The sequence below is a fragment of the Macrotis lagotis genome, chromosome 7 (genome assembly GCF_037893015.1).
Source record: "Macrotis lagotis isolate mMagLag1 chromosome 7, bilby.v1.9.chrom.fasta, whole genome shotgun sequence".
In the NCBI taxonomy this organism is placed as follows: domain Eukaryota; kingdom Metazoa; phylum Chordata; class Mammalia; order Peramelemorphia; family Peramelidae; genus Macrotis; species Macrotis lagotis.
In genome coordinates this window covers 110,552,035-110,575,358 of record NC_133664.1, presented here as the reverse complement: position 1 = coordinate 110,575,358, position 23,324 = coordinate 110,552,035, and the positions used below count along the sequence as shown (strand labels likewise).

Here is a 23,324-nt window from a genome sequence, read left to right as displayed (position 1 = left end):
ATCCTATCGCATAGCTCTGATCTGCCAGTTTAGTTACCCTGTCAAAAAAGAAATTGAAGTTAATCTGGCATGACCTGTTCTTGATAAAACCATGCTGGCCTCTTGCAATCTTTACTTCCTTTTCAAATACTCATCAAATGTCTGAGGAATGATATCTTCTAAAGACTCCCCCCCCCAACCAGAAATTGAAGTCAATCTCACTGCACTCTTTTCCCTTTTTTTTAATCAGAACAATTTTTTTCTCTTTTCCTGTATTCCTTTTCTATTCTCCACACTCTATTAAAGATTACTAACAGTGGTTTAAAAACCCACAGCTGCTTAATAATCACATTCAGGACCCTGAAATGTGGTTCATCAAATTTGATTTGAATTCACCAAGGGCAGCCAGGCACTCTTTTACTATCTCCCTACTTAACTAGAGTTTCAACTCCCCATAAACCATTTTTGTTTTATCCTTTGTAAACCAAAGATCAATCTTCTTAAGCCAAAAAAAAAAATCAGAACAAGAATAAGAGCTAAGGAGCTTTACCTTATCTCTTTAATGCAGTTTGTCTATTATTGTTCCATTCTTCTCTTTTACAATGCCTCAACTTTTGCCCAATTTAGCTTTTTGTAAAAAATACCTTTCTGGGGGTCGCTAGGTGGCACAGTGGATAGAGCACTGGCCCTGGAATCAGGAATACCTGAGTTCAAATCCAGCCTCAGACACTTAATAATTACTTAACTGTGTAGCCTTGGTCAAGCCACTTAACCCCATTTGCTTTGCAAAAACCTAAAAAAAAAAAAAAGAATACCTTTCTGTCATCCTTTGCTTTCACTGCTTCAGCTCCTTTCAAGGTTTTGTGTCCCAGGCTTCTCTTATAGGATCATGTAACCTTTTGAATTTATCTTCTGTTCCCTATCTTTAAATCTAACTTAAATAACTGCGTGTTTCTATTGATAAATAGATGAAAATAGATGAAAAAGAACATTTGTTTGAAGATAAAAAAGAGCTTCATAGTTGTGATTTCATCAAGTATATGGAATTCCGAAGATGGAAATTCTCTCCAATAATTAAGATAGGCAATTTTTCTTGAGTTACGGTTAGTGTGTGTGTGTGTGTGTGTGTCAAAGGCAGGTCTTGATGCCTTCAAGGCTTATTCTCTATCTGCTAAGCCATTGCTGCCTATTTAGGAAAAAGAAAAAATGGAATATTCAAGTTAAAATCAAATGCAAGAGTTTGTGATTATTCATGTATACTCCATTTATATTAATTGTTATAGTTATTCAGTTAATTTCAGTTGATTCTGACTCCTCATGACTCATTTGATATTTTATTTGCAAAGATACTAGAGTGATTCATCCTTCCATTCTTCACCTCAATTACAAATGAGGAAACTGAAATAAATAGGGTTAAGTGACTTGTCCAGGGTCACACAGCTAGTAAGTGTCTGAGGCCAGAATTAAACTCAGAAAGATTAATCTTTGTTACTTCAGACCAAATACCCTCTGCACTGTACCACCCAGCTGCCCTTTACATTATTTACCAATCATTAGTCCCCATCCCAAATAATGTTTATATTTATTTTAATATAGTTGTATCCACAATTTTCCTGTTTTCCTAATATTTCTGTGACCTTTAGATGTATATTGTTTTCCTTATTGTTGCCTTTCCTTATATCACTATAGTCAATATGAATATTGTTCTTTTTTTTACTCTTTCATTTTTTAATATTTGCCCATATTTCTTTGAATTCTTCATAGCCATTTTTTTCTTATGGCACAAGATTATCTCATCAGATACCTATACCAAAAATCATAAGTTCATGGACCTTGTTCTAGAAGGGACCTCAGAAGTTATCTAATCCAATCTTCTTCTTGTGCAGATGAGGAAAGTGAAATCCATGGAGTTTAAATGACTTGGCGAAGAGTCATAGAATGGATTTAATGGAGAGTTCTAGAAAGAAAGCAGATTAGAGGTTCATGAGAGTCTTGACTCTATAATCCAAACACCTCCTACAAAAATAAATACCCTGTAGATCAAATCTAAGAGTCTATTAAAGTGGGTTCCCCCCTTCCAATGCAGATCAATACCCAAGAATTCCAGCCTATCCTGCATGACTCTTGTCTATATAAATTCATGTAGGAGATTCATGCTGTAAAGTTTTTCTCTTTGACTCTTACCATTACATATGTTGAAGAATTAACCCAGAACTAGAATCTCTGCTTAATCAAAGTATTTCTTATGAAAGGGAAAAGCCAGACACTTACTAAATATGTACCATAGTCAAACCTTTTTGTCTGGACTGAGTATATTGAGGAGAGGTCTTCCAAAAACTAGTAAGGGTCCTCACTGAATTTTGACCTGTAAAAATAAATATGTTTCATACATATCTCAGAGTTTGCCCTAATCAGTGATATAGGTTACCAGAGTTTTGGCCTTAAAGAAAGAGGGAAACAGAATTAAGTTAATATTCACATTTATATGGTGATTTTTTTTGAAAGGCAGTGGGATTAAGTGACTTTTCAAGGTCACACAGCTAGGTAATTATTAAGTATTTGAGGCTAGATTTGAACTCAGGTCCTCTTGACTCCAAGGTCATTGCTCTATCCACTGGGCCACCTAGTCACCCCAACCTACACATTTCTTGATATTTTTCTAAGTCAGTGATTATTTAAGTATGCATGGGGTCCAGCTAGAGGGTCAGACTGCCCAAAATGGTGCATTATATTGCTGTTTGTATATCTTTGACTATCAGAAGGTGGGACCTGAAATGTTACTTCCCCACTTGTCCAATCATAGAAGAGTATAGTCCCCCAACCCAGTAGTAGGCAAGAGCCAATCATTAGCTGTTCCAGTAAAAGGAGTGCTCTATCAGTTATTCTAAAGCATTCAAAGCATGGAGATTGCTTTAGGGGCTATCTTGATGGGTTTGTGAAGACAAGCTTTTGTTCTTTTTTTTTTTTTTGGTAAGGCAAACAGGGTTAAGTGGCTTGCCCAAGGCCACACAGCTAGGTAATTATTAAGTGTCTGAGACTGGATTTGAACCCAGGTATTCCTGACTCCAGGGCCAGTGCTTTATACACTATGCCACCTAGCTGCCCCAAGCTTTTGTTCTTAAACTGACATTTTTATATTTAAATTTCTATCCCTCCTTAAAGACAAAATTCACCTTTATATTGATCTGAGTACCCAGGAAGTTTCTATAGCAGGAGTGTTCAACCTTTTAGTTCTTCAGGGTCATATGGTCAGACAAAAATTGATCATGGGCTCATATAGAATTCAGTATTTATTCTTGACTAAATGCAATCCACACCACCAAAGAGCACAGAAACAAATGTCAGATGACTGAATAAATGTGCCAGAGGGCCACATTCCAGATGACTTTTTTAAAAAACCACTTCTGAACTTATAAGTGCAGAAAAATAAATCAAATTATATCTATCCATCTAAACACTCATATACATATATGGGACAAAATTAATTTTTTATAATATTTATTATTAAAGGTGAGTGTTTTAAACTTTTATTTCAATAATAAGTGATTGGAATTGTCCCTATTTTATAAATCCTCCTATTGACTAAAGTACTTCCTGTTAAGTCAATGAGCATTTGAGAAAATGACTCAATAGTAAAACACAGTAAAGGGCTGCCTTCTAATCTCAGGGGATGGCCCCTCTAGGTATATATATATATATTTGTCTTCTAAGACTCTCCTTCGGTTGGAATGTGTACCTTACCAAGAACTCATAGCCACCATTAATAGATCAAATTCGATCCTTTTATTAAAACATCCTCAAGAATGGGTGTCCATTATAGAAATGGGTTCAGAGTTGGTGAAAATAAATGTGTCAGCCTTCACAGACACAAGTCCCTCTCTTGTAAACAATTGGCTGGGTATTGACAAGGTCAAAGGCCTATCTGAAGTACCCAATTCTTCCCCCTTCATGGATTCAAAGTCCTTATCAAACCTCCCCTTCACCAACACCTCAAACCCCATACCAAGATAAGATTAAAATGGATTTAAGATTTAGACACAAAAAACATTACTATAAGCAAACTTGAAGATCAGGGAGTAGTTTACCAGTCAGGTCTATGTAAAGAGAAGCACTTCATGACCAAGGAAGAGATTAAGAACATCACTAAAAACTAACTAGATAATCTTGATTAGATTAAATTTAAAAGCTTCTGCACAGATAAAACCACTGTAACCAAGATCAAAAGAAATGTAGTAACCTGGGAAACAATTTTTACAACTAGTATTTCTAACAAAGGATTCATTTCATTTTTTTTAGATTTTTTTTTGCAAGGCACATGGGGTTAAGTGACTTGCCCGAGGCTACACAGCTAGGTGTGTCTGAGGTCGGATTTGAACTCAGGTACTCCTGACTCCAGGGCCGCTGCTCTATCCAATGCACCACCTAGCGGCCCCTTCATTTCTAAAATATACAGAGAACTGAGTCAAATAAAAAAAAACATTCCCCAATTAAGAAATGGTCAAAGGATATGCAAAGGCAATTTACAGATGAGGAAATCAAAGAGATCTATAGTCATATGAAAAATTGCTCTAAATCATTACTTATTATAGAAATGCAAATTAAAGCATCTCTGAGAAGCTCACACCTCTCAGGCTGGCTTATATGACCAGAAAGGACAATGATCAATGTTGGAAGGAATGTGGGAAATCTGGGGCACTAATACATTGTTGGTGGAACTGTGAGCTCATCCAAACTTTCTGGAGAGTATTTTGGAATTATGCCCAAAGGGCAACAAAAATGTGCATACCCTTTGATCCAGCAATACTGGTAATACTGGGTCTGTATCCTGAAGAGATTATGAAAAAGGGTAAAAACATCACTTGTACAAAAATATTCACAGCAGCCCTGTTTGTGGTGGCAAAGAATTGGAAATCAAGTAAATGTCCTTCAATTGGGGAATGGCTGAACAAATTGTGTTATATGTATGTTATGGAACACTATTGTTCTATTAGAAACCAGGAGGGATGGGAATTCAGGGAAGCCTGGAAGGATTTGCATAAACTGATGCTGAGCAAGATGAGCAGAACCAGAAGAACATTGTATACCCTAACAGCAACATGGGGGTGATGATCAATCTTAATGGACTTGCTCATTTCTTCAGTGCAACAACCAGGGACAATTTGGGGTCTTTGCAATGAAGAATACCATCTCTATACAGAGAAAGAATTGTGGACTTTGAACAAAGACCAAAGACTATTACCTTCAAATTAGGGAAAAAACCTGATATCTTATGTAATTTTGCTATCTCTTATATTTTATTTTTCTTCCTTAAGGATATGATTTTTTTTCTCATCACATTCAACTTAGATCAATGTATACCATGGAAGCAATGTAAAGACTAACAGAATGCCTTGGGGGGGGGGAAGCAAGAATGGGGGGGATTATAAAACTCAAAATTAATAAAATTTTTCTAAAGAAAAAAACCTCACCCTCCCTGCAATCTGTTAGATCTTTGAAAGGGATAACACATATATATGAAGCTGACTATTGATGCCAGTCCATTCACTAATTTATCCAACCTGCTAATTCTATGGTCCCTTGTTTTCCTGTGCCAGTCCATCCTATATCTCTCTCTCTAAAGAAATTCCCATAGTTCTGTATAACATGTAAATTTACTCGATTTATATCTGTAAGCCAACATTCCTCATTCTGCCTCTATAACTTCTTTCCTCACCTTCCCTAGCTGTTGCTCTGTAAGATGTAAATAACTTTCCTCAGTTTCCTATAACTAATGTAGAAATGAAAACTACTCACTTATCACACTGGATACCCTCCACCTATTTCACACCTCTCATCCTCCCCATCCTACATGGTGGTTTAGATCACACATTCCAAAGAATACTTATATTTAAGTCTGAAGATCCTTCTATGAGGAGAGATCTGATCCTTTAGTTCAACCCTCCTGTGCTAGCATAATTCTCCACCTTGAGAATTATCCTTAAATGTGCTTGTTAACTAATTCTGTTTTGGTATTACTTAAGGGCAAAACCTCTGGTAACTTTTGTCCTTAATTAGGACTAACTCTGCAAAGGTTGACACATCTATTTCTAACAGGTCCAACTCAAAACAGTATCTCTCTTCATTTTGAAGAAATCTATCTTTCACACTAAACAATAAAAATAAATAAATAAAGACATGAAAGAAGGAGGTACAATGTTGGGAGCTTATTGAAGTTGTACAATATTGTAAGAGTCATTCAGGCTTAGTGACAATATGGGAGGATTTGGGGAGGATTATAATACCAAAAGCATTAATGATATAAGCAGTGCTTTCCATTACTCTGCTTAGGGCCAGGGAAGTTTTCCTTGAGAAAAAAATGTTACTATAGTCTTTCATGAGAAGTGTCTACAATCTACAATCATTTTAGTAATTTCCAATTTTCTTGGAAGTACAACAAAAGAAGATAGATCTAGATTCCTGCTTCTGCACAAGTGTCACATGGTGCAATGGATTACACAAATAATTTTCTTACTCAAAACATATTCTAAAACTTCCAGATATTTCCAAAATAGGTTTTAAAAACCTCAACAGAAGGGGGCGGCTAGGTGGCGCAGTGGATAAAGCACCAGCCCTGGAGTCAGGAGTACCTGGGTTCAAATCTGGTCTCAGACACTTAATAATTACCTAGCTGTGTGGTCTTAGGCAAGCCACTTAACCCCCTTTGCCTTACAAAAAAAAAAAGATGTCAAAAAAACTCAACAGATCAGGAAGATAAGAAGTAATAAAAACCACTGTTAAAAAAAAACGGTTAAAAGTAGTAAGCAAGGAGATTTTTCTAAGGTCTCAAAACTCTTTGTCAAAGTCCTAAAAATTGCTTTTATATTCTTCTTATCCAAAGGGCCCCATATCTAGGTCACTTATCAGTTTACTTTGGGGCAAAGTAAACCCAAACAATCTCAAATCTTCACCACAACTTCTTGGTTTACAATAGTTCCAAGTGTTTTTGTTTGAATAGAGATAGGGAAGATTAACTCCTTCAGCCCCAGTGTGGGCACTAGACTGACCCACAACAATCAATAGTAAAGGAACATGAGGACTTTCCATTGACTATCTTTAACATTCATTATGTTATTGCCTTGTAATAATGATAACAATAATAGTAAAAGTAATAATATTAACTACATTAATAGAGCCTTATTATGAGGCAAATACTGTGTTAAGAAATTTAAAATTATTTTTTCCACATCTCAGTTTTTTATGGTCCTATATACAATTTTTCTGACTGCTTGATTCCTCTTGTAATTCTTTAGAACTTGCTCACCTCACACAAAGTGATTCTCATTTGCCCTTTGGGTAACACTCTACTTCAATCCTTCTTTAAAGAATATGTAAATATAAATGAATAAAGAATGGAAATGAAAGAAAAGGAATCACCCAAGGGCCTTGTTTATCAATGGCCTTTAACCACCTGGGTGTTAATAATGAAAGAAAGGCTCCATATACAACAAAATTTGAAGTGCTGTTTGTAGCTGCCAAGAACTGGAAACAGAAACTGAGAAAGGGCTAAACAAGTTGTGGTTCACTATGCAAAGGAATATTTCTATATTGTAAGGTCCAGAAAGACATGGAAAGATTTATCTAACTGATGAAAAGTGAAGAAAGCCAAATCAGGAAAATAATATACAAAATGACAACAGCATAAATAGAAAAAGCAACAAAAACCAAATGAAACAATGTAAAATTATAATGGCCAAATTTGATCCAAAAGTACAATAATAACAACTTTATGTTGCCGGGGTCCAGCCTCCATGGGGTCCTCGGAACCTGACAGGAGGGATAGAGTCGGTGAAATGAGTTGAGTCAACAAGGGGGTAAAGGCAGGATCAGGTTGACTGACAGCTGCTTGGATTTATTTTTATAGTCTCAGAATCATGTATGTTTCAAGCATGCAAGTTGAGATCATTTCCTTGGTTACAAAAGCGTACAATTTTCATCATCAATCATATAGTTCATATGGTTACAAGTTTTAATCATGTGATTACAAGTTTAAGTAATAATCATATAGTTAATTGATTTCTTATCCCTACTCAGACCATGATGACTTCAACCTGTCTGTTACCTTTTTATTACTACATTGTATAATTGTTAATTCATTTAAAGTTATTAATTAAGCAATTCCTTTAATGGAAAGTTTTTTTTTGTATTTTTTGTGTAAGTAATGTTTTTTAGATACACTTCCTTAACAATCTATAATGAGGGTCTTTATGCTTGCCCACCCATCCATTAACTCTTACAATAACCAATTTTTCTTTCAGGCCTTGTTGGTAGAATCCACAGTTTCTGTGACTTTATTCTTTCCCATGAAACTAAGGCTGCTGGAGTTCACATATCAGTCACCTGTACTATTTTCTTAACATCTTTTTCATATATTCCTGTGTATGGTAAGGGGGGCAAAACTATTAATTTCCCTGGAATTATATCTGACCCATCTTGTATCTGTTTTCCCTGTATATATTCTGGCATCGACTTGAAATTCCCAGTGTTGGGTTTTCCAGAGATTTCATAATGTTGAAGCCTTTTTGTATGCCTCAGGAAGAGGCAGTCCGGTTAAATTTGGACAGAGTTTACAATCTGTTTTATTCAAGGAATTTTTCTGAAATCCTTCCTTTATAGTCATTCCAGTATTAGGGTGAATAAATATTATAATCAATAAATATTGATATGCATGAAATCCCTATATATATTGAAGAAGGAAATGTTGTTCCATCAGGCAGTGTGACTGCCTTGAGTCTTCTTGCTGTGACTGTGTCAAACAGCTTAGAGATCCTGGCTCCCAACATTATGTAGTACTTTAAGGTTTGCAAAACAGTTTACTATCAAATTTGATCCACACAACAATCCTGTCAGAGTGGGTGCAATAATTATTCTCACTTATACAGATGGGGAAGCCAGGTTGTGGGAGGTTAAGTGATTTGCCTAGTTATAAACCTGTTTTCTCAGGCAGAGTCTTAAGTCATGTCTTCCAAGTTTTAAGTCTCATCTATTTCTTTACAGAAGTGGGAAAAGTTTGATATAGAATAAAATGTATGTCAGATTTTTTTTCAGGCTGTTAGTTTTGCTAAAACTTTCTATTTTTCATCTTTTTGATTCATTAGAATGACTTTCTGGAAAGAGATTTTTATAGGGATATATTAGAAAAATGTAGGTGATGTGAACACAAAAGATATTATTTAAATGGGGAAGAGGAATAATCTTTCAGATCAGAAAAAGTAAAAGTGTTAATAATTAAATATACCTCTGATTTTATTGTTACAAGGAAATCAGTGAGGACATTCCATCAGTTAGTTATGGCAGCTTTACTACCTTCTGCAACTACTACTTTACTACTACTTCTGCAACTTAGTTTTCAAGAGTTTCCTAGAGTTTTAGGGACAAATTCAAATAGAAACAGATCCCTCAATGCCCATAATGGCTTAGAAAATCACAGATTAACATTTTGTGCATTTTTAGTAATTTTGTTCAACATTTCCCAAACACTTTTTTTTCTTCCCCACAAAGACTAGGTACACTTTTAATTAGGTACATTTGTGCTGATATAAGAGCAGATAAAGACTCAAACAGGGTCTTCTCACAATCCTGTGCTTCTATATAAAGATGTTTTCTTTTTTAAAAAAAATTCATTTTAGAGGAAGATAAACAAAACAAAACCACACACAAAAAAAACAATCCTTCAGAATCTGATGAATACTTTATATAAATTATCTCTTATATATCCCTTTCCCTTAATCCTAATTCCTCATACCAAAAATATTGTTGCAGTATTGCTTGTTTCAGTTGCCATGACTATATTCATGTTTATCAAAAATCTGTAAACATGTTTATCAAAAATCTGTATGTTACAATGGCAACCTGAGTGTTTGCTGCTAAAGGGAATGGGGACAGGTGGAAAGGAAGGGTGGAAGGAAATTTTGTAACCTAAAAATATACATGTGCATATGGAAGAAAATAAATAAATAAACACAAAGTTAAAAAATTAAATTTAAAAAATGCATTTTGAAGCAGCTTGGTTACACAGTGGATAGAAAGCCAGCCCTTGAGTCAGGAGGATCTGAGTTCAAATCTGACCTCAGACTCTTTCTAATTACCTAGTGGTGTGACCTTGGGCAAGTCGCTTAACCCTACTACCTTGCAAAAGCAAAAGAATGCATTTTAATATGATTTCCACTATATTTTGAAGTTTTGGCTGGTCTGTGGACCTGAGTTTGAAATCTCTGACCTATCACTAAGAGGTTAAGTGATGTCTCACTTCAATTAGCCAGGATGAGGCCGGAATGTAACTTGAATCCAGGCCTTTAAGGTTGACTGTCTATCTACTACTGCTTCAAGGGAAAAAAATGACAAGAAAATGAGTTAACAACAGGAAAATAGTGCTGAAAATCTCTGCCACATTTTGCCCTAGACATAGAACAGATCTCTCAATGCTTAAGATCAGATTGATAAAATAACTGCTTCTGTCTCCCTAACATGGGAGTCATCAACCACTCTTACTAGTTTCTTCTTTCTTCTATCTTTACTGTACTGAAGGAGTCATATTATCATTCCTCAGAGGATAAAGAAACTTCCTCCTCCTCTTCATGAAGAACCTCATACATGCTTAGTTCTGAGTGGGTCTTTCTTTTTCCCTTTTCTCCTCTATGTCACCTTCTCCCACTCTCCAACCTCTTGATTGAAGTTTGGATTCTTCCTTTTTCCTCCAGGTTCTTTTTCTTTTTTGCTTTCACTTCAAAATATTTTTAAGATATGAAGGAGTCTGGTATATGTGCAGTTTAGCCAGTTCATGCAACTCATAAAGCAAAAGACACAAGGGAGCTTGTTTCTGGGGAAAATGTGCTACTGGAATGGGAAGAGTCTTGGAGAAATTGTGGAGCATATGTAGACAATCTATGACTTTAGTTTTTGTTAATCAGAAAGAAAAAAGAAGTACCTGAAGTCTATTTCAGGACTTCCTCTTTACCTCATTTCTTGGCTACTGGAAAGTCTATGATGAGGTTTAATTCCTTAGGGTATTTTCCCTTATGAGATCTTGGAACTCTAAGAAACAGATTCTGAACCTTGGTCTTTGCAATTTTTTTTTTGTTCTAAGTTGAAAGGTCTGGAAAGTGAGCTAAAGAGTCCAGGAGTTGAAATCCAGATTTAGTACTGCTGCTTGGCCAGCACTGATAACCTGAGGAAGATGGAGTAGCCTCAAGAGACTTCATGTCCTTTGAGACTTCAGACCTGTGGCAGCTGAAACAAGCAACACTCATGCAGGACACAACATCTGGACATAACCTACAGAGACTGAGTAGGAATTAAGTTGAATTTACTTTTTCCTAGGGACCAAAGTAATATTAGGGACAGTATGCCTTTAAGTAGGGGGAAGTATTTATACATTTGTTTCTGGTAGATTTTTGCAGTAGATTGCCCCTTATTAAAAAAAGTTAAGTAGTTAAACAGAACTGTGATAGGTCCTTTAATAAAGAGAATGCAGCCATTGAGGGCTCAAACCAAAGATAGTGGGCAAGGAGAAAATCCTGGTCTTTCTGGGTATATTGCTTGCAACCTGAAGAATAACCTAGGAAGTGGAGAGGTATTTTTTTGCTCCTTTAGATTTTTTTCTTTTAGAGATAATCCTGTTTGATCATGGAAAACAATACCTGAGGCAGAAAAAAATCATACAGATGATATGGGTCATTGCAAAATTCTACCACTTCTCCATTCTTTCTACAATCAAGAGTCTTTTGAATTTCTTACTAATAACATTGTATGGGAGTTCTTGATAAACTCATTGTTCTGAAAAAAAGTTTTATTAAGAAGTCATTACAATACAAAAAGAGAGAGAGATGGAGATAGAGATAAAGTTCTTTAAAATCTTGATGGGTTTTGGGCAGGACAGTTGTTGATTAATTTGTACATAGGAGTTCAGATTCTCCTTATATGCCCCCTATATGTCCCCAATGATCCATAGGAGGGGCAGAATATTGGGAGTGGAATTGGAGAGATTATTTCTGGTTGGGGTGATCAGGATTTTATATTTAAGGGATTGCTTTAGGAGATGGGATTGTAAAATGAGCTCCTACCTGATTTACACACACACACACACACACACACACACACACACACACACACACAACAGTGCAGCAAAAAGATTACAAAATTTATTTCTAATTACAGTATTTCTCTGTGCCCATAATTCCCTGCATCAATAACACTTTTGGTTAACCCTCCAAGAGAACTATTTTAGTAACTGGCATGATGAGGCTAAGGCAAGTTCATTTTAGGAAATACATAGACAAGCTAAAGTAGATCCAAAAAAGGATTACCAAGATTGTGAGATAAATAGAGCCATGACAAATGAGATTAAGTTAAAGAGTTTGAGATCATTAATCCAGAGAAGGGAAGATTTAGGGAGGACCTGGTAATAGTTTTCATGTATTTGAGGAGCTATCAAATGAAAAAGATAATTATATATGCTCTGCTTATCCCTTGAAGACAGAACTAAGAATTATGTATAAAAGTTTCACAGAACTTAGATTTGATGTACATCTATCATAAAAAAAAACCCAATGAAGAGTCAATAAGGTCAGGGTATTTATTTCACCCTGACCCATACTAATCACTCTGTTACAAGAACATAGTTCAGTCCTGGAGAGCTTGGTTTTGAATGAGATTGGCTCCTTTTGTCATACTAATTAGATCATTAACAACCCAACCCCCACCCCAGCATCCTAGGTACATTGCTAATAATATTAATAAACCACCACCACCATCACCAAAGGGCAGTCAGTGTAAGACATGAATCAAGTATGGGACAGGTAGTTGATTCCTATTCTCAAAAAGGATTGCTTTCTGTCAGGGGGAGGGGGGAAGGAAAGGAGAGAGGAAAACTGAAAACTCAAAACCTTGCTTTAAAAAGATTGCTGAAAACTACCTTTCCATATAGTTGGAAAAAACAAATAAGTAAAATATTATTAAATAAATAAAATATTATTAAAAAGGAATGTTAAACGTCAAAAAAAATCAGCTCAAATTAAGAGAATGATTAGAATAAAAATCAGTAGCACTTTATAACTCCAAGGTTATAACAATTTGTTGAGAAGCTAATTAAGCTTCATCTGAGTATAAAGCAGTTTTGCAAGATGACTAATCAGGAATTTTACACCATCACCTTGGCATTGCACTGTCTAACGCTCCCAGCACCCATGTGCTTTCAATATGGGTTAATTCTCTAGTCAGCAACTATCCCCTTCAAATCTTCCCCTGCTATTAACCATCACCAAGTTTCAGGGTCTTCTATCATGCCATTATTCAGTTCCAATAATGATGTGACTTCTGAATCTTTTGAACTCACAAAATTCTCCAGATATACTCTGAAGAATCCAATAACCTAAGGTCAGAAAAGAAAAAGCCAGGCTGAGTTTATAGTCCATGCCCACCCCACCCCCACCCCCTTACTGGAGAACCAAAGCAGAGATCTCAGCATCTGTCACATAGAGAACTGAGCCAAAAACTACTCTTTTAACAGAGACAGCACCCTGCTGCCCCTTCTGGCTGTTGTCATAGGATAGTGAAAAGACTAATGAATCATACAGGGTTTTCCACATAATTCAAAATGGTGATGTTCCTTTAATATACTATAGTTGGAAACATCCAGGGAAGTCTGTCATCCCAAAGGTCTAAGCAATAAGAGTCCTTAGAGTCTCCAGATGATGTTTGCTTCCATTGAATATTCCCTATAAGCCCATTCAACCTTAAAGCTGAAAAAAAAGACAATAACAGTAAAAAATGTCCAAGGTAGAATAGGCTGCCTTGAAAGGTAATGATTTTTCCCTACTCTTTAAGCAGAGGAACTGGCTATTTGTTTGGGATGATGTAGAAAGATTAATAAAAACATAGAATGTGAACTTACAGACAAGAATAACTTACCCAGGAAAACTGAGTACAATACTTCATGGGAAAAAATGGATTTTGAATGAAATAGAGGACTTCCAAGTATTTCTGACAAAAACATCAGAGCTGCAATGAAACTTTGAAGTTCAAACACAGGAGCTCAGAGAAACATAAAAAGGTAAACATGAATGAGCAATGATAAAAGACTAGATAATGATTAACTGCTTTACATTCAAATATGTATCCTCTCTGAACTCTTACATAATTAGAATTCATAAAGGGAGTCCAGTTAAACAAAGCCTGGAAGTGGTTCTGCTATATCTTGATCTTAAAGAAAGACTAAAAAGGGAAGAAAATATTCTGTCGGAAGATTAGAAAAAAAATATCTCACATAATCAATGTACCCAAATAAATATTTATACAAACAAGGAAGAAGGGATAGGAGAAAGCAACTGCTAACTTTATCTCATTCTCATTTGATGTCTCTTCTGGTCAAAAGAAAGAAGAATGTACATATACCCAGTGGAGTACAGAAATACATTTCACTCAACAGGGAAATAGGAGGGAAAGAAAAGAGAGGAGGAAAGGAAATTTGAGGAAGTCTAGATTAAGGAAAGGATTAATCCTAAATAAACTTTAAAGATGCACAAAATATATAGTTCTTTTTGAAGTGGCAAAGAATGGGAATCTGAGGGAATACCTATAAATTGGGGAATAAATGAACAATGGTATTTAAAAGTTATGGAATATTATTGTATTGAACCTCTATCAGTATAATGACAAAGGAAGGATTCCAAAAAACTAATAATGAAATATGCTAACTGACTCCAGTGTCTTGTAGCTCAAAGAGAGGAAAGAATAAACACATCTCTAGCATCTCCTCCTACTCTTTTCCAAGGGAGATTTTAATTTCTTCCAGGAGGGTAAGAAAGAAGTTGTAACATAAATTGATCCTCAGAGAGAGGGATATTAGGCTAGAATTAGATTTAACTGCTTCATTCAAAATTATTAGTCTAGAAAATGTAGTTTTCAAGTGGAAGCTTGCCATTTCTTTTTTTTTTTTTTTTTAGGTTTTTGCAAGGCAAATGTGGTTAAGTGGCTTGCCCAAGGCCACACAGCTAGGTAATTATTAAGTGTCTGAGGCCAAATTTGAACTCAGGTACTCCTGACTCCAGGGCTAGTGCTCTATCCACTGTGTGACCTAGCTGCTACCTAGCTGCCCTCCCCCCCCAGTTGCCATTTCTTAATGGAGGAGTGAACCAAGTTCTATATCTAAGACTTGACTCCATTCTTAGCAAATAGCAGTTTCAGAATCAATATACATAACAAAAAGCAAAGAAATCCATTTATCCAAGTCACTTCAAAGCAAAAATTAGAGGAACTATCCTTTTGAGGACAAAGAAATGAAGGACTCCAAATGAAGAATCAGACAAATTTGTGGGAGGGAGGGGAAGAGGACCAATATGGAAATTTGATTTAATTGACTATACTGTTATTAAGGAGTTTTAATTTTCTTGTGTTCTCAAATGATGGACAAGGTTAGTATAAGAGGGTAAGAAATCAGAGTTTGACTAATTAAAACAAATTAAATACTTTTCAAAAAAAGAGGAAAGGATTGCTGAAAAGGTCCATATGCTAGACACATGTCCTTTGAATCCCTTGGCCTCTGAAGGTCTTCCAACTCAAATCCTGTGATAATTAAGTGTCAAAATATAAAGATAGCAACTTATCAACATCTACCATTAGAGACTATGTTCTCTTCCCAACTTTTTCATTTTTATGGACACTACCATAATTTTAACATTCACCTCAGATCAAAACCTCATTCATCTTTTGCCCTTTCCTCTGACTTTGTATATCTAATCAGTTGACTATTCGTACTGCTGTCATCCTATTACAGGCTCTCACCACCTCTAGTCCAAATAGTCTCAGAAGTCAGCTTCATATATTCAAATTCATATGAATATGAATATTCCTGAAGTCAACTTAGAAGAACAGAAGGAGAGCATGGAAGTCATTTTGGATTGATTTAATCTAACTAAAAGTAGAACACTAAAGTTTTTCAAAAAGGAATTAAAATACTTTTATATTGTCTATCTTAATTACTGGCTATTTAGCATATCATTTTATTAAATCTTATATGCAACATGGTATAATGGACAGAGAGCCAAACTTAAGTCAAGCTAAATTAAACTTCCATATCCAACACATATTGACTGTTTGATCCTGGGCAAGTCATTTAATGTTTCAGTAATCTGAGAAACTAAGACTATAAATTGAAAAGAATGTGGTGACCTACAATGGTAGGAATTTCTTATTTCAAGGCAATCACTAGGCAGTCCTACCTCTATCCCTATCCCTATATATAACATATTCATAACCTCTAACCTTACTTCTCTTCTCACTTTAACTTGAGACATCCAGTGTTGGAGTATCCTCCATATTATGTTCTAAGAAGTATACTGGTAATCTGTATTAAAAACTGATATTCTGAGAGCTTTGTTTCCTTATAGCCCTAATCAAATAACCATTCACATTCCCATGGGCAAATGGTTACCTGTGGGACTGGGATAATCAGATGCTTACTGGGTACATTACAAATGAGTATTATCCAATTTCAACTGGGCTTTCATGAAAACAATGCAATCCTTTTATTCCTTTTAATTGTTTCCCACTCAATACCCACAGAAGCTTTTCCAAACTTTTTTTTTCTTCTTAGGCTTCCCACAACTTCTCCCCCACACCCTCTCAGGTGAAGATCTAGTCACTTACCTTATTGAAAAAGTTGATATCATTCCCCATGAGCTTTAACTTGACCCCTTCTCTTTATCTCAGAACACCTTGAAATTATTCCCTCCCCCCCTCCTATCTTTGAGACTCTGAAAATAAAGTAATCTTTCCTTTGCAAAGATTCTACATATAACATTGATCCTATTCCTTCCCTTCTATAACAGATGGCAACCTCAAACATGATCTCTCTCTAATCTTCAATGCTTCCCTGTCTACTTGTTCCTTTCCTACTTTCTTCAAATATGTCCAACTTTCCTCCAATATTTACACAAAAGAAAACAACCTTCAATAAACCCCATAATCCTCTAAAGCTGTCCTTATCCCATTCTCAGACAAAACACTAGAAAAAAACTGTCTATACTCATTGCCTTCACAATTTCTTCACCATTTCTCATTCTCAACTTTGGCTTCAGACCTCATCACTCAACAAACTGCCTTCCACAAAGCTAACAAAAATCTTTTTTAATTGCCAAATCTGATAGCAATGCTTAAGTTATCAAACTTTATCTGCTGCATTTTGTAGCTAATGGCTACTCGGGTTCGATTCTGCCTATGAAGGATCATTATTCAGACTCAGGAAAGCATGGTGGACATAAAAAAAATTATTAAAAAGGTTACAAGACATAGGAAGGGGGAGAGACAGAGACAGAGACAGAGACAGAGACAGAGACAGAGAGAAAAGAATAGCCAAACAGTGTTGGCTGGGCCATTGTCAGAGAAGACTGAGCCGGCCCTGAACTGGAGTCCAGCTCAAGTTTTTATGTCTTGCCTCTCATCCAGAGGGCAATAAGTGAATTCCCTTTCTCTTAGGTAAAGGGTAAAACCTAAGATCAAAGATACAAATTTTACATTAAACAATGAATCAATGGTACTTTAAGAATGGGGCGGGTCTCAATCCAAGATTACAATTGTTTCTGTTACAATTATAATTATTTATTGCAAGTCAATTTACATCTTGAGTAAATTTAGGTGGTGCAGTGGATAGAGCACTGGCCCTAGAGTCAGGAATACCTGAATTCAAATCTGGCCTCAGACACTTAATAATTACTTGCTGTGTGGCCCTGGTCAAGCCACTTAACCCCATTGCCTTGCCAAAAAATAAAAAGTCAATTTACATCTCCACCCAAATTCTTTCTGTTACATTCACAATTCTCTTCATCTTTCCCCTGCATCATTCCCCCCTCAAATTATTTTAGGACCAGACTCTTCTGAGACTTTCAGAGTCCATTTGTAGATGAATATATTACAGCAAAGGCCATTGAGGCAGGGTCCAGGGAATGATTGGCTGGCATAACTGTTTGGCATCCTGCAGAAGCTGATCTTGGAGCTATACACCTAAGAGAAACAAAATTCAAGGAAAAAAATGAGCAAACAAAACCCAGAGATATTATAACAGAAAAGAGGTCCAATAATTGGGGAAAAAACTAGGTCTATAAGGGGCAAGAGTTATATTTTATGATCCTAAGCCAGTATCAAAATATCTTTTTATAAGAACAAGGGTTCCAATATAACACAGATTTGTTGATAGATGCCACACAAGCTGTAAACAAAAATTCTGAAAAAGTATTTTAAAACTGCAGATATCCAAAAAGTAATTTGCAACAAAATTTTCTTTTAGCTTTGACCATGATTAGAGTGAACAAAAATTCTAGTTGAAGAATGGATCTCTCTTTTAAAGCCATTAAATATGCCAATAGGCATGATCCTGATTCACTGGCTTATTCTCAAACTTAACTATGATGTACCTGGAATGATCATGGCAATTTGCTACTACAGAGAAGAGAGGGACACAAGGACATGTTCCCTTATGAAATCATACAGACAATATTCTTCAATGGGCCAGGTGAGGGAATTTTTAAAATAATCCTACCCTAGTTGAGACTATGGTTGTTCTTTCAAAAGGTCACTTAAAAACCCATAGGGCTAAATGGCTTCATTGGCATATTGTCTTTCTATTTTATCATACCTGATGTCAGGCAGATCAATATGTTGTAATATAGCAATTACCTATAACCAGAGTTTCAGGTGGCTTGAGCACTAAGGAGAACCAAGAGTGTGACAAGCTTGTAATTTGGTATAAGAGATCCAGGGGAAAAAAATCATAATTCAATTGTTGCTCATGTAGCTAAGGTCAGTGCTATAAATGAAATGCAATAAATAAGATTTTGAGATGTAAAAATAATAATCCTCATTCATATATATTTTTAATAAAATCAACTTTTACAATGAGCAAAATTTAATTATTGACTATATTTAAAATAACTAAACATCTGGCTAGGAGGTTGCCCTCATCTTCATACTTCTCACATAACAATTGGCTAGAGATTACCACAGAGAAATCTCAAAAGATTATTTTATCTTCTTTTCCTTCAAAGCAAATAGCACAGTTTAGTCCTAGTTTACACATATATAGCTAGACATTTCTATACATAAACTTTTAACTACTAGCCATTTTCAAAACAATAAATTATTACTTTCAGAATTCTTATTTTTTTTTTAGGTTTTTGCAAGGCAGTGGGGTTAAGTAGCTTGCCCAAGGCCACACAGCTAGGTAATTATTAAGTGTCTGAGGCCGGATTTGAACTCAGGTACTCCTGACTCCAGGGCCGGTGCTTTATCCACTGCCACCTAGCCCCCCCTCAATTAGAATTTCTTGAGCAACCTCTTATATATTCATTAAGATTTTGAAATAGCCAACAACAGTTAAAATTGAATGCATTCTTAAGTAACTTTATAAAGTTCAAACAGTTACTCTATTACAGATATATTAGTTATTAGCACAAGCTTAATTAAAAGATGAAATCTGAATTTCCTAGTTCCAGAAAAGGTATCTTCCCCTTTTAATTGACCATGAGGTTTGTCAAAGAAACCCATTTTCCTTCCCCCTTCCCAAGGTTGGAACTTTCTCATCCCAGCTAAATGGGGTGTGGAATTGATAAACACCTATAGCCTAGGATAAACCTGGTCATTGCCCAACCACCACCTCCCTCCTCCCCAAGGAGAGAAGAAGGCATGGGGGTCCCCTGTTTTCTAAAACAAGTTTTTTTTGGGGGGGTCTTCCCCTTCCTGTGGAGACATAGGTTTGAGTTTTGAAGTCTAAAAAGAAAGATTTCCCTTCTCCCCAGCAGAGAATGAGAGAGAGAATCTTTCAAAGAGAAAGAGAGAAAAAGAGTTCCACCCAAAGATAATTTCCAGGAGCTCAGGTGTTTTGCTTTTGTCAAATCTAATTCCTTCTAAGGAGCAATCACACAGCTGGGGGAGGAGTATTGGTACTGTATTTTCCCCCATATTTTAATTCTCTATCAATTGTACTTCCTTCTTTAACAACTCTCATTCACAGTCAGGTATAAACCAAGCAAACCTCAGATCTGCCATTCCTCCAGCCCTTTCTCTTACTAGACCTGGAATTAGGTAGAGGATAAAACCTAAGGAGATCAGGATACAAATTTTACATTAAACAATGAATCAATGGTACTTTCAGAATGGGGAGGGTCTCTACCCAAGATTACAATTGTTTCTGTTACAATCATAATTTTCTATTTCAAGTCAATTTACATCTCAAGAGTCAATTTATATCTCCAGACAAATTGTTTGTTACATTCACAATTCTCTTCATCTTTCCCCTTGCATCAATTTAATCCTGCTAACTACTCTCTCCCTCTTTACCAAGTGTTTGTGACCATTCTCTTCCTAACTGCTTCTTCTTATCTTTTTCTGGCTCATAATCTGTATCAATTCTCCTAACTGTGTGGGTTCTGTAACATTCTGGCAACATTCTTTCTAGGATACTTCTTTCTTCTCTTTATATATTGTAACCTAGTGACCTCATTTGTTTCCTTGATTTAATTATCATTTCTACACATATGACTCTTAAGTATATATATCAAGTCTCAGTCTCTCCCCTATTAGTCTTGAAAGACTAGTTGCTTATTATGATCTAAATATAAAAGAAAAACCTCAAATTCAGCATAACCAAATCAGAATTCTTTACTTCCATATTCCCATTTACCCCCTCTGTCAAATGTTTATTTTTTAAAATGTCTTTATTCTCAATGTAGCGAATGACTTCCCAAACTCACATTTCTACATAAGAAATAGAATGGAAAGAATTTTATGAGAAATCACAAATCTATCTATGCATAGATTGCTTTAAAAAAAGTAAGTTGTTCCACTTGTTTCCTTCTGAATTTCTTTTTGTTCTCTTCAAAGAATTTTTAAAATGTTTCATTGATTCCATTTCCCACCCCCCTCATCTTTTGGATGACACAATTGCTTAGTCCCCTCTCTTTCCTAAATCCAACCCCTCAAATTTAAAAACAAGCCACAAACCTTATATAAATAGGCATAGTCAAGCAAAACAAATCTTTACATTGCCACATATATTTTTTTAAATGGATGTATCATAGTTTACCTTGTAGTCAATTCCTCTCAGGAAGTAAGTATTATATTGCAAAACTGATCCTTTGTAGTCCTCAATGGTTACTGAATTAATCAAAAGCCTGATTTTTTCTTTGTTTTTTTCTTTGAATTTCTAAAATATTTTATTTTTTCTAATTACATGCAAAAACAATTTTTAACATTCATTTTTTTAAAATTTTGAGTTCCAAGTATCCTCCTTCCTTTCCTCCCCACAACACAAACAAGTAATTTGATACAGGATAAATACATGTGCAGTCATAAAAAACATTTCTATATTAATCATGTTGTGAAAGAAAACACAAACCAAAAAACAAACAAACCTAAGAAAAATAAAGAAAGCTAAAAAAATGTATGCATTCATTTGTATTCAGACACCATGAGTTCTTACTCTGCAAATGGATACCCTTTTTCATTGAAAGTACTTCAGAATTGACTTGGATCATTGTATTTCTTAGAATAGCTAAATTATTCATAGTAGATCAATGTTTAATAGTACTCTTGTTATTCTCTTGCTTTTTTTTGGTACTTAAAGATTTTATTTATTTTGAGTCTTACAATTTTTCCCCTCATCTTGCTTCCCTCCCCCTACCCCCCACAGAAGGCAATTTGCCAGTCTTTACATTGTTTCCATGGTATACATTGATCCAAACTGAATGTGATGAGAGATAAATCATATGCTTAAGGAAGAAACATAAAGTATAAGAGATAGCAAAGATCAGACAATAAGATAGTAGTTTTTTTCCTAAATTAAAGGTAATAGTCCTTGGTCTTTGTTAAAACTCCACAGTTCTTTCTCTGGACACAGATGGTATTCTCCATTGTAGACAGTCCCAAATTGTCCCTGATTGTTGCACTGATGGAACGAGTGAGTCCATCAAGGTTGATCATCGCTCCCATGTTGCTGTTAGGGTGTACAGTGTTTTTCTGGTTCTGCTCATCTCATTCAGTATCAGTTCATACAAATCCCTCCAGGCTTCCCTGAATTCCCATCCCTCCTGGTTTCTAATATTCTCTTGCTTTTTGCTCACTTCTCTTTGCATCAGTTCATTTAAGGTTTTTCTGAAAGGGTTCTATTTTGGGGGGGCGTTGCAAGGTAATGGGGTTAAGTGACTTGCCCAAGGTCACACAGCTAGGCAATTATTAAGTGTCTGAGGCTGGATTTGAACTCAGATACTCCTGACTCCAGGGCTGGTGCTATCCACTTTGCCATTTTGCTGCTCCCAGCTAATTCTTGATTATAATCCTAGTCCTTTAGAATAATGTATTCTAAATCCTTCAATCCTTTAATATAGAAGCTGCTAATTTTAATGTTATCCTGATCATGACTCTTCAATATTTGAATTATTTCTTTATTGTTTGCTTGACCTGGAAGTTCTGGAATTTGATTGTGATAGTCCTGGGAATTTTAATTTTGGGATCTTTTTCAGAAGATGATTGGTGAATTCTTTCAATTTGTTTTACCCTCTGGTTCTAGGATATTAGGCCATAATTTCTTGATAATTTCTTAAAATATTATATCTGTTATTTTTTTTATAAAAGGCTTTCAGTCAGTCTAATAATTCCTAAATTCTTTTCCTGAACTACTTTCCAGGTAAATTACTTTTCCAATGAGATATTTCACAGTTTTTTTCTATTTTTTCTCTTTTTTCAAAATTTGATTGCTTCTTGATGTCTCATGGAGTCATTAGCGTCCAGTTGTCCCACTTTAATCTTTAAGAAATTATTTTCTTCAGTGAGTTTTTGCACTTCCTTTTCCATTTGCCAATTCTACTTTTTAAGGGAGTTCTTTTCTTCACTGAATTTTTATGCATTCTTTTGCATTTGGCCAATTCTGCCTTTTAAGGAATTGTTTCCTCCAGTGGAATTTTTTTATACCACTTATCATTTGGACTATTCTGGTTTTTCAAGGTGTTACTTTTCTTAGTATTTTCTATTCAGCTCTGGTCTTTTCAGCAGTAATGCTTCAAAATTCTGTTTCATTAAATATCCATTTTCCTTCCAAAGAACTAAACCCAGTTTAATGAGGTAGGGCTTCTTTATCAAACTGTTTATTCCTTTTTCTCTATTGCCTTGCATTACTCATTTCTTTTTCCCATTTTTGTTTCTTTCCATCTTATTTGACTTTTAAAACTCTTTTTGAGTTCTTCCAGGAATTATTTTTTTGGATCTGAGGCCAGTTTAATATTTTTCTTTAATGTTATAAATGTAACTTTTGATTTTGTTATCTT

General features: G+C 35.4%; 1 long non-coding RNA gene across 1 annotated transcript; it reads right to left on the bottom strand.

Annotated features, from left to right (window-relative positions):
- Nucleotides 1-1,000: 1,000 nt before the first annotated feature.
- LOC141493789 (uncharacterized) lies at nucleotides 1,001-13,364 on the bottom strand. Its single transcript, XR_012470314.1, has 3 exons — nucleotides 13,166-13,364; nucleotides 1,812-1,936; nucleotides 1,001-1,165 (listed from the first exon to the last, which is right to left on the bottom strand). It is a non-coding gene; the product is annotated as an uncharacterized LOC141493789 (long non-coding RNA).
- Between the last annotated feature and the right edge of the window lie 9,960 nt (nucleotides 13,365-23,324).